The sequence below is a fragment of the Triticum urartu genome, chromosome 4 (genome assembly GCF_003073215.2).
Source record: "Triticum urartu cultivar G1812 chromosome 4, Tu2.1, whole genome shotgun sequence".
Classification (NCBI taxonomy): domain Eukaryota; kingdom Viridiplantae; phylum Streptophyta; class Magnoliopsida; order Poales; family Poaceae; genus Triticum; species Triticum urartu.
The window spans coordinates 404,797,185-404,808,467 of record NC_053025.1 but is presented as its reverse complement, the minus strand read 5'-3'; positions in this window follow the sequence as shown (position 1 = coordinate 404,808,467).

Here is an 11,283-nt window from a genome sequence, read left to right as displayed (position 1 = left end):
CCGCTGAGTCCGGCATGGATTTCTGCCAAAAGCTTCCACCCTTCCGCTTCGGAGATGCACCTTTGAAGGACTCCGGTTGTGCTTTTCTTATAAAGCTATCCCTCATCGACCTTGTTGGCTTTAGATCATCGCACTATGCGGCGGGCCTCATTTTGGTCCTCGGGTAATTCCTGTCTAGTTAGGTAGGCCAGGAATGGTTCTGTCCATGGGGCGATGACGGCCATTATCACGTGGGCTGAAGGTGTTATTTCGGTAGCATAGCCTCCGATTGTGTCAGAGTATTCGGTATCTCGGGATGTGGCCGGGTCCGGACTATTTTTGCCAGTGTCCCCTTCCCATACCACGGATGGTTTAAACAATCTTTCCAGGAAGATGTCCGGTGGTACAGGGTCGCATTTGGCGTCGATACGGGCTAGGATGTCCGCCGCCTGGTTGTTTTCCCGAGCCACATGGTGGAATTCAAGCCCCTCGAACCGAGCTGACATTTTGAGGACGGCATTGCGATATTCCACCATTTTTGGATCCTTGGCATCGAAGTCTCCATTTATTTGGGATATTGTGAGGTTCGAGTCCGCACGCACCTCTAGGCGTTGGATGCCCATGGAGACTGCCATCCGGAGGCCGTGTAATAGGGCCTCGTATTCGGCTGCGTTGTTGGAGTCTGTATATAGTATTTGGAGCACGTATTGCACCATATCTCCAGTGGGGGACGTCAGGACGACGCCAGCCCCTAGACCAGCCAGCATTTTAGGGACGTCGAAGTGCATGATCCAATTGGAGTATGCGCCGTACTCTTTAGGGAGTTCGGCTTCTGTCCATTCGGCTACGAAATCGGCCAGTACTTGCGGCTTAATGGCTCGTCGTGGCTTATATGTTATATCGAACGGGAGAAGCTCGATGGCCCATTTGGCAATCCGGCCCGTGGCATCGCGGTCATTGAGTGGTACTTCAGAGGCCACCGTAATTTCCGGGATGCCATAAATATCGCGTATGCTATCTTTTGGTAATGTGGGTACCGCGATTTGCATGTAGTGAGGATGGTGGATACATATTATACCGGCTTTTGAAGTGGGAATTTATGTCCGTCCATCTCTCGTTCCACGACGAGCACTGCGCTTACAACTTGGTGAGTTGCCGCTATATATATATAATAGCATTGGTTTGCCAACAGTTGGCGCGGCCAAGATTGGGTTGGTGGCCAGGATGGCTTTTATTTCTTCTAGTCCGGCCGTGGCTGTGTCCGTCAACTCGAAGTGTTCGGTGCGCCGATGAAGGTGATATAGAGGAAGTGCCTTTTCTCGTAATCGGGAGATAAAGCGGCTTAACACTGCCACACATCCAGTCAATTTCTGGATTTTCTTGAGGTCAGTTGGGATAGCCAACTGCGACAGAGCTCGGATTTTAGCCGGATTTGCTTCAATTCCTCTACTAGAGACGATGAAGCCCAGGAGCTTTCCGGTGGGAACGCCGAAAACGCATTTTTCCGGATTGAGCTTAATGCTGTATGTTCGGAGATTGGTGAACGTGAGCCTCAAGTCATCTATTAAAGAGTCGACGTGTCTGGTTTTAATGACCACATCGTCTACATATGCCTCCACAGTCTTACCGATCTTCTTTTCCAGACATGTCTGGATCATGCGCTTATATGTTGCGCCGACGTTTTTGAGACCGAAGGGCATTGTGTTAAAATAGAAGGGGCCGTATGGCGTGATAAATGCCGTTGCGGCTTGATCAGACTCCGCCATCTTAATCTGGTGGTAACCGGAGTATGCGTCGAGGAAGCACAATGATTCGTGTCCTGCGGTAGCGTCGATGATTTGATCGATGCGAGGGAGTGGGAAGGGATCCTTTGGGCAACCTTATAAAGGTCTTTGAAGTCGACACATAGGCGCCAGGATTTGTCCTTCTTTGGTTCCATCACCAGGTTTGCTAGCCAATCCGGATGTTTTATTTCTTTAATAAATCCGGCTTCCAGTAGCTTGGCCAGCTCCTCTCCCATGGCTTGTTGCTTAGGTTCAGAGAAACGCCGAAGAGTCTGCTTGACCGGCTTGAATCCTTTTAGAATATTATGGCTATGCTCGGCCAATCTGCATGGGATTCCTGGCATGTCTGAAGGATGCCAGGCAAATATATCCCAATTCTCGCGTAGAAACTCCCGTAGTGCGGCATCTACAGCGGGGTCTAACTATGCCCAATGGATGCTGTTTTTGTAGGGTTCGTTGGATGGACTTGGAATTTAACTATTTCGTCTGCTGGTTTAAAGGAGGTGGACTTGGATCTTTTGTCTAGTATCACGTTGTCCTTGTCCACCGTGGAGCGCAGCGCGGTTAACTCCTCCGCCACAAGGGCTTCGGATAATGCCTCGAGGGCTAGTGCGGCTATTTTGTTCTCGATGCGGAGTGCTATGTCCGGATCACTGGCTAGAGTGATGATTCCATTGTGTCCGTGCATTTTGAGCTTCATGTACCCGTAATGGGGTATGGCTTGAAAAATCATGAATGCCTCCCGTCCTAGAAGGGCATGGTATCAGCTACTAAACGGGGCCACTTGGAATGTAATTTCTTCGGACCTGTAATTCTCCGGAGTGCCGAATACCACATCAAGTGTGATTTTCCCAGCGCAACGTACCTCCCGACTAGGGATGATTCCTCGGAAGGTCGTACTGCTTTGCTCAATACGGTTCTGTCTATTTCCATTTTTTGGAGAGTTTCCTCATAAATGAGGTTTAATCCGCTGCCGTCGTCCATGAGCACCTTAGTGAGCCGAAAGCCGTCCACAATTGGACCGAGGACCAAAGCGGCTGGTGCTCGGGCTGTTCGGAATTTAGGTTCGTCACTGGCATTGAAGGTGATAGCCGTGTCGCTCCATGGATTTATTGCTGCCACGTGGCAGACTTCGGCAAGGCTGAGGAGTGCTCACTTACGCCTATTATTTGAGGCGAAGGTCTCAAAGACCATTAGTACTGTATTGTTATCTGTGGGAAGGTGCTCTGAGGTATTTTGCGTGAGAAGGTCCTCACCGCTTTTGGCCACCTGCCGGAGTACCCAACATGGTCTAAGGCTGTGTGTTGATATGTTATCCGCTGTACTATAGATTTTGCAGGGCCCGTTAAGCCATCCCTCCAATACGGTTCCACGCCCTGTAGTGGGATTTTGCTTCTTTGTAATTGAGTTGGGCGACTTATGAGAGTGCACCCTTTTAGTTTGGACTGGGGGTTTTGTCAGAGCCAGATTATCCCAAAATTGCATATGGGTTTTCCAGGCACTTTCCATCGCACATTATTTCCGTACTATGGCCGCCAAGTCAGTGAAGTGTGCTACGTAAGGCGACTTATGGCATTGAGGACTCCCTTGTCCGTGCAATTGTTGCAAAAGAACGAAATTGCATCTTCCTCGCGACAGTCCTTGACCTTGTTCATTACAAGGAGGAATCTGGCCCAATAGTGATGTACTATCTCTTGGGGCGCTTGCCTAATGTGGGAAAGATCATTTGTATCTGGGTGGGTGGGTGTATTTAAGTCCAGACCTTCACCCAATCTATGATCCCGGGGAAGGGGAGTTTCCGATCTTGTAAGTTCGGGCTCCGGGATGTTGCCCTGTGGGTTCGGTATGCGGCCTGATTCTGGATTCAGGGTTAGGGAGATGTCCTCCCGTGAGTGACTATCCGGCTCGGGGAGCTCGGGAATCCGGACATAGTTCGTCCTCAGGATAGAGGGAGAATCACCGCATTGCTCCTCCACCACCGCTATCTGATGGGTGACTGGCGGAGAGTTAATCTCCCTTTGGTCGGGTTTAAGCCCGATCCGATCGTAGTCCGTAGTGACTCCTAGAGCGGCGATGCGATCCAAGAGCTCATTCTAAGAGGAAAGCTCCATTGGATCCATCTTCTCAACAAATTTCGAGCCGATGTGGAGGCTATATTCGATGACCCGAGAAGTCATCGTCGGCGCCGCGGCCGAGCGGGCGGTCATGACGAAGCCGCCTAGTCGGAGAGTTTGGCCTACAGCCAGGGGTTCCCCCAGAGGTGATGTTGTTCTTGACAATGAGGCGAGCCATCCTCCTTATGATGACGACACAGTGGAACTCTCAATGAAAGCACCAATGTCGGTGTCAAAACCGATGGATCTCGGATAGGGGGTCCCGAACTATGCATCTAAGGCGGATGGTAACAGGAGGCAGGGGACACGATGTTTACCCAGGTTCGGGCCCTCTTGATGGAGGTAATACCCTACGTCCTGCTTGATTGTTCTTGATGATATGAGTATTACAAGAGTTGATCTACCACGAGATCAAAGAGGCTAAACCCTAGAAGCTAGCCTATGGTATGATTGTATGTTGTCCTACGGACTAAAACCCTCCGATTTATATAGACACCGGAGGGGGCTAGGGTTACACAAGGTCGGTTACAAAGGAGGAGATATACATATCCATATTGCCTAGCTTGCCTTCCATGCCAAGTAGAGTCCTATCCGGACACGAGACGAAGTCTTCAATCTTGAATCTTCATAGTCCAATAGTCCAGCTGTCCGGAGACCCCCTAATGCAGGGCTCCCTCAGTCATCATCAACCTTCCTCCATCACCAATTTCATGATGCTCACCGCCATGTGTGAGTAATTCCATCGTACACTTGCTGGACGGTGACGGGTTGGATGAGATTTATCATGTAATCGAGTTAGTTTTGTTAGGGTTTGATCCCTAGTATCCACTATGTTCTGAGATTGATGTTGCTATGACTTTGCTATGCTTAATGCTTGTCACTAGGGCTTGAGTGTCATGATTTCAGATCTGAACCTATTATGTTTTCATGAATATATGTGAGTAATTGATCCTATTTTGCAAGTCAATAGTCACCTACTATGTGTATGACCCGGTAACCCCGAACTGACAATAATCGGGACAACTCCCGGTGATGACCTTAGTTTGAGGAGTTCATGTATTCACTAAGTGTTAATGCTTTGGTCTGGTACTCTATTAAAAGGAGGCCTTAATATCCCTTAGTTTCCAATAGGACCCCGCTGCCACGGGAGGGTAGGACAAAAGATGTCATGCAAGTTCTTTTCCATAAGCACGTATGACTATATTCAGAATAACTGCCTACGTTACATTGATGAACTGGAGCTAGTTCTGTGTCACCCTATGTTATAACTGTTGCATGAGGAATCGCATCCGACATAATTATCCATCACTGATCCATTTCCTACGAGCTTTTCACATATTGATCTTTGCTTAGTTACTTTTCCGTTGCTAGTGTTACCATCACTACAAAACTAATACTGTTACTTTTGCACCGTTACCGCTACTTACATATTACTTTGCTATTAAATACTTTGCTGCAGATATTAAGTATTTCAGATGCTGTTGAATTGACCACTCAATTGTTAATACTTGAGAATATTCTTTGGCTCCCCTTGCGTCGAATCAATAAATTTGGGTTGAATACTCTACCCTCGAAAACTGTTGCGATCCCCTATACTTGTGGGTTATCAAGACTATTTTCTGGTGCTGTTGCGGGGGAGCATAGCTCTATTCTTTGAGTCACTTGGAATTTATATCTGTTGATCACTATGAGGAACTTGAAGGATGAAAGAACCAAGATTTTTCCCTCAACTACGAGGCGAGGTAAGGAACTGCCATCTAGCTCTGCACTTGATTCACCTTCTGTTATGAGTAAATTTGCAACACCTACACCTGCTATTGATTCTGATATGTCGCATGTTATCGATGATGCCACTTCTACTATGCATGATGCTTATGATGAAACTACTTCTATGCTTGGTAATACTGTGCCATTAGGTGAATTTCTTGATGAACAACGTGCTAGGGTTAGAGAGAATGAAATTATTGAAACTGATAATATTGATGAAAGTGATGATGAAGATTCTCCCCCTAGATATGAATTGCCTGTTGTGCCTGAGGGTTATGTTATTGATGAAGAAACGACTAGAGATCTTTTAGCTTGCAATGGTAGATATGATCTTAAGAAACTGTTAGCTAAGTTGAAAGAAAAGTATTTGAATGCTAGAATGAAATATGACCCTGCTTTTGCTACTTCACCTATCTGTATTTCCAATAAGGATTATGATTTTTCTGTCGATCCTGAGTTAATTACTTTGGTTGAATCTGATCCATTTTATAACTATGAATCTGAAACTGTTGTGGCACATCTTACTAAATTAAATGATATAGCTACCCTCTTCACTAATGAGGAAAAAATTCTTTACTACCATATCCTTAAGTTATTTCCGTTCTCATTAAAGGGTGATGCTAAAACATGGTTTAATTCTCTTGATCCTGGTTGTGTGCGTAGTCCCCAGGATATGAATTATTAATTCTCTGCTAAATATTTCCCCGCTCATAAGAAACAAGCTGCGTTAAGGGATATATATAATTTTGTGCAAATTGAAGAAGAGAGTCTCCCACAAGCTTGGGGGAGGCTTCTCGGATTACATAATGCTTTGCCTGATCATCCTCTCAAGAAAAATGAAATACTTGATATCTTTTATAATCTACTAACCGACGCCTCCAGAGACCACCTGGATAGTTGTGTTGGTTGTGTTATCAGGGAAAGAACTATTGATCAAGCTGAATTGCTATTGAATAATATGTTGAGTAATGATAATGATTGTACACTTCCTAAACCAACTCCTATGACAACTCTGAAGAAAAGGGGTGATACGACTCCAACGTATCTATAATTTTTGATTGTTCCATGCTATTATACTATCAACCTTGGATGTTTTATATGCTATTTTATATGATTTTTGGGACTAACCTATTAACCTAGAGCCCAGTGCCAGTTTCTGTTTTTCCTTGTTTTTGAGTATTGCAGAAAAGGAAAACCAAACGGACTCCAATTGACCTGAAACTTCACGGAGATCATTTTTGGACCAGAAGAAGCCCACGGAGTACTTGAGCTGGGCCAGAAGAGTCCCGAGGCCACCACAAGGGTGGGGGGCACGCCCTACCCCCCTGGGTGCGCCCCTACCTCATGGTCTCCTCGGGGACCCCCCTGACTTGTTCCCGACTCCAACACCTCCTATATAACCCAAAACTTCTAGAAAGAATCCTAGATCATGAGTCCCGCTGCTGTAAGCCTCTCTAGCCACCGAAAACCGATCTAGACCCATTTCGGCACCCTGCTGGAGGGGGGAATCCCTCTCCGGTGGCCCCCTTCATCATCCCGGCGCTCTTCATGATGAGGAGGGAGTAGTTCACCCTCGGGGCAGAGGGTATGTACCAGTAGCTATGTGTTTGATCTCTCTCTCTCTCGTGTTCTTTATTTGGCATGATCTAGATGTATCGCGAGTTTGCTATTAAAGTTGGATCTTATGATGTTTCTCCCCCTCTACTCTCTTGTAATGGATTGAGTTTTTCCTTTGAAGTTATCTTACCGGATTGAGTCTAAGGATTTGAGAACACTTGATGTATGTCTTGCATGTTCTTATCTGTGATGACAATGGGATATCACGTGATCCACTTGATGTATGTTTTGGTGATCAACTTGCAAGTTCCGTGACCTCGTGAACTTATGCATAGGGGTTGGCACACGTTTTCATCTTGACTCTCCGGTAGAAACTTTGGGGCAATGTAACATCCCAAATTTCCAATTTGGAATGTTATACATTTTATCATCATTGCATATCATATTTTATTGCATTTTGGTTGATCCTAGAAATCATACGCAACTCAAGGACCCTCGGAGAGAGTTCGGGATTTCGTTATTTTCATATTTGAGTTTTCTCAAATTTTGAAAATAGGATCATTTGATTTTATTTATTTTATCTTCAATTATTTCTATTACAAATATATAAGAGAGGGAATAAAATGACTTTCTCAAAATAAAGAAATATTGAGGATTTAATAATAAAATCAAATAAGTTTTTATTTTGGATTTATTTGCTATTTTATTTGAATTTAGGAAAAATGCGCATTTTTCAAAATTGCATTTAGGCCCAAAATAAATGTTCATTATGTGCGGCTTGATTTTACAAGCTGGGGAAAATTAATTTCGGGATTTTTGGAGTCCGCTTAGTATTTCTTTTGTTTGTTTTTCTGCGCGAAATTATTTAAAAAAAATGTGAACCGACTTAGAGCTGGTTTCCGCCCGGACTCCTCCGGCCGGGCTTTATATAGCGCCGACCCCGAGCCCGTTAGTCCAGCCGCCCGCACCGGAACCCTAACCCTAGCCAGCCCCGCCGCTGCCGCTGCTGCCGCGCGCCACCACCGCCACCGACGCCGCGCCGCACCGCCGCCCCGCGCCGCCCAACGCCCCCCGCCACTGCCGCCCGACGCCGGAGCCTCGCCGCCGCCGTCGAGGTCGATTCCGCAGCCGCCGCCGGTTTTTTAGAAAACCATTGGTTTTCACCGGTTTTCGTTCATTTTTTAGATCTGTTTTTTAGATAGATTGGTTTTTTCCGGTTTAGTTTATTTAGTGAGTGTTCGCTCATTCGTTCATTTTAAGGAACGCGTTCATCATTTAGATCCAGATAACGAACGTTCGTTCGTTAATCTGTTCGTCGTTTTTCTTTTTCTCGAATTTTCCGCGATTATTTCTGATCGCGATTTCTGATCCAATTTTCGTTCTAGTATAGCTTTTCGCTCGTTTATCAGAATCGGGCGATTCAAGCGCCTGGAGTTTCATCTCGAAACCCTCTTTCCATTTAACCAACTCAAAAAAGTTTTTGCCTCTGCAAAATTTGACTTAGATCCATATTAGTAAACGAAGCTTGTTTCTTTCGCCGTTTGACTTTCGTTGCTTCGTTCGATTTGATTATTTTTGCCAACCGGAGTTCTTAAGTTGAACTTTCTAGTTAGACCTCTTATTTGAGTTTTACCTGTGCATTAGATGAGTACTTATTGTATGCTTGTTTGTTTGCGATGGAGTACCCGAAGTGCGCCGCTTGCTACTTCGAATCCCTAGGTTTCACGGATCATCAGCAAGGGAAGTAACACTTTGATCATACCTCCTATTACCTAGTTTTATTACATTAGATCAATCCTCAAACAATGCATGATTAGGATCTAATTAAATTGTGGGTTTTGGGAAGTAGATGAGGTAGTACCTATTACCTGTTTCTTTATCAAACCCTGGGAGTTACTTCTACATTTGCTTATATTGCTATGCTATGCTAGTAGACGTGGATTGGGTGAGTGTTTCCATGACAGATGTGAGATTGTTAACTTAATGGTTTATCTAAGGTGGCAACTTAAACACACATCTGGGTGGATTGAGGCACCTGGGTATTCCAGCGATTGCCTATTTTTCTTTTGGACCGCCACCCAGGCTCAAAGGGATCATGAGATTATTCATACTAGAAACTTCCGTTTGCAGCCACAAGCTACAATGGGCTCTAGCATAGTTGATTAAGTCGTGCGAACTCTTATAGTGGTAGACTAGCAGATGTAGGGGAAATTAGGTGTAACGGTCTACCCGATCGTAAGGTGCTAGCACTTCTGAAAGACTATGTCTCAGTCATCCTTTTCTCAAACACCATGTAGTGCGAGAATCCCAATGGAGGAGATCGAGTCTTGTGGGGAAAAGTGCACAAACCTCTGCAGAGTGTATAAACTAATCATGGTTAGTCGTGTCCCCGGTTATGGACAATTTGAGTATCTATTACTTGGATTATCATGTGAATCTCATCATGTTACTCTAATTAATATTGTTGGATTTTTAATGATGATGTTTAATTGGGATTGAGAGGGTGTCTACACTCTCATTGTTTAACAACTACCATGATAGTTAAATAAAATTTATTCCTTTGAAGTAGGGAAAAATTGGCTTTACGCAAAACTGTAACCATAGAGCTTTCCACCAGCCATATATGCATGTAGTATAGCATATTTCTGTTCATTGCTCTCTATGTGTTACTTTGCCAGCATATTCCATGTGCTGACCCGTTTCGGGCTGCAACGTTCATGTGGCAGACTTCTCAGACGACGAGTAAGGTGCCTTTAGGTCGTGGTTCTATACTCAGTGATGCCGTTGGAGTTGATGGACTCACTTATCTTCCAAGCCTTCTGCTGTTATCATTATTAGATGGCCTTAAGCCATATTTATTGTAATAAGTTCTCTTTTGAGACACTCGTTCTAATAAGTGTGTGATTGCTACTCTGTTATAAATCCTTCAAGTACTCTGTGGTGTCAGCATTACTAGTCCAAGGATCACACTGGAGCACATAGATTGGATGGTTTGACGTCTGGTCGCTACAAGATGGTATCTGAACACACGCTAACTGTAGGACACGACCACTAAGCTAAAGCCCTAGATCACTACTCACTCTTCCCATTTTGACTCCTCATCTTTTCTACTCTTTTAGGATGGCGGATGCAAGGAACAAGTTCACGCAACTGGATGAAGATACACCCTTTGGACGTCATTTGAAGGAAGTCGCTAGATACCTGAACATCAGAGTACCAAGCTTCACCGGAACCTACAACGCCACTTTACCCAAAGAGGAGCGCTGGATGATTCAAGTTCAAGTTCCAGGAAGGACATTCATGCCAGTCACTGAGCCCATAGAGTTTTCCTTTGATGCACCAACCCGGAGTCTAGGAAAGAGGATGGCAGCTCACATCGCCATGGGACGTATTGGAGAAGTTTATCGCAATGATCTCAAGGATACTATCTACCAGATTTGTGGGTGCCAAGATGAGCAATGGGAGATGATCAACACGAAGAAGGATAGATCAATTGCAGCTTTTATCCAGGAGCTGAACCAGCACATTCGATGTCAGGAGAACCAGATGTGCGCAGACATGATAGATCTGAAGAAGGCAAGGACAAGAATCAAGGAACTGGAGGAAGAACACAAGGCTACACGTGAAGATTATGAAGAGGAAATCAAAGTACTAGTGAAGAAGAATGACGACCTAATCAAGAAGATCAGAATATTTATGGGAGGCCCTACACTAGTAGAAGAAGACGAAGAACCCAAGGATATTCGCCCGGAAGACTACATCATCATCGACGACACCGACTCGGACCCAGACGATAGCGATGATGACTATGTTGATGAAGCTGGAGCAGATATCATGGAGTCTGCAACCGAAGAATATTTCTAGCAGACCACCCCATCAGTAGTAGTAGTCCACCATGAAATATAGTAGTTCGAGCACTTTTGCGATAGTTAGACTGATTATATGCCCTTGTTTGATTGAATGAAGTGAAATGTTTGCTTTTGCCTCATGTGCATATGGGTAGTGTTTTCTCTCTAGACCCCTCTCTATTCTTAAATCTCATCTTTTCTAAACCCATCAGATGCCTCCGAGACATGACCCCG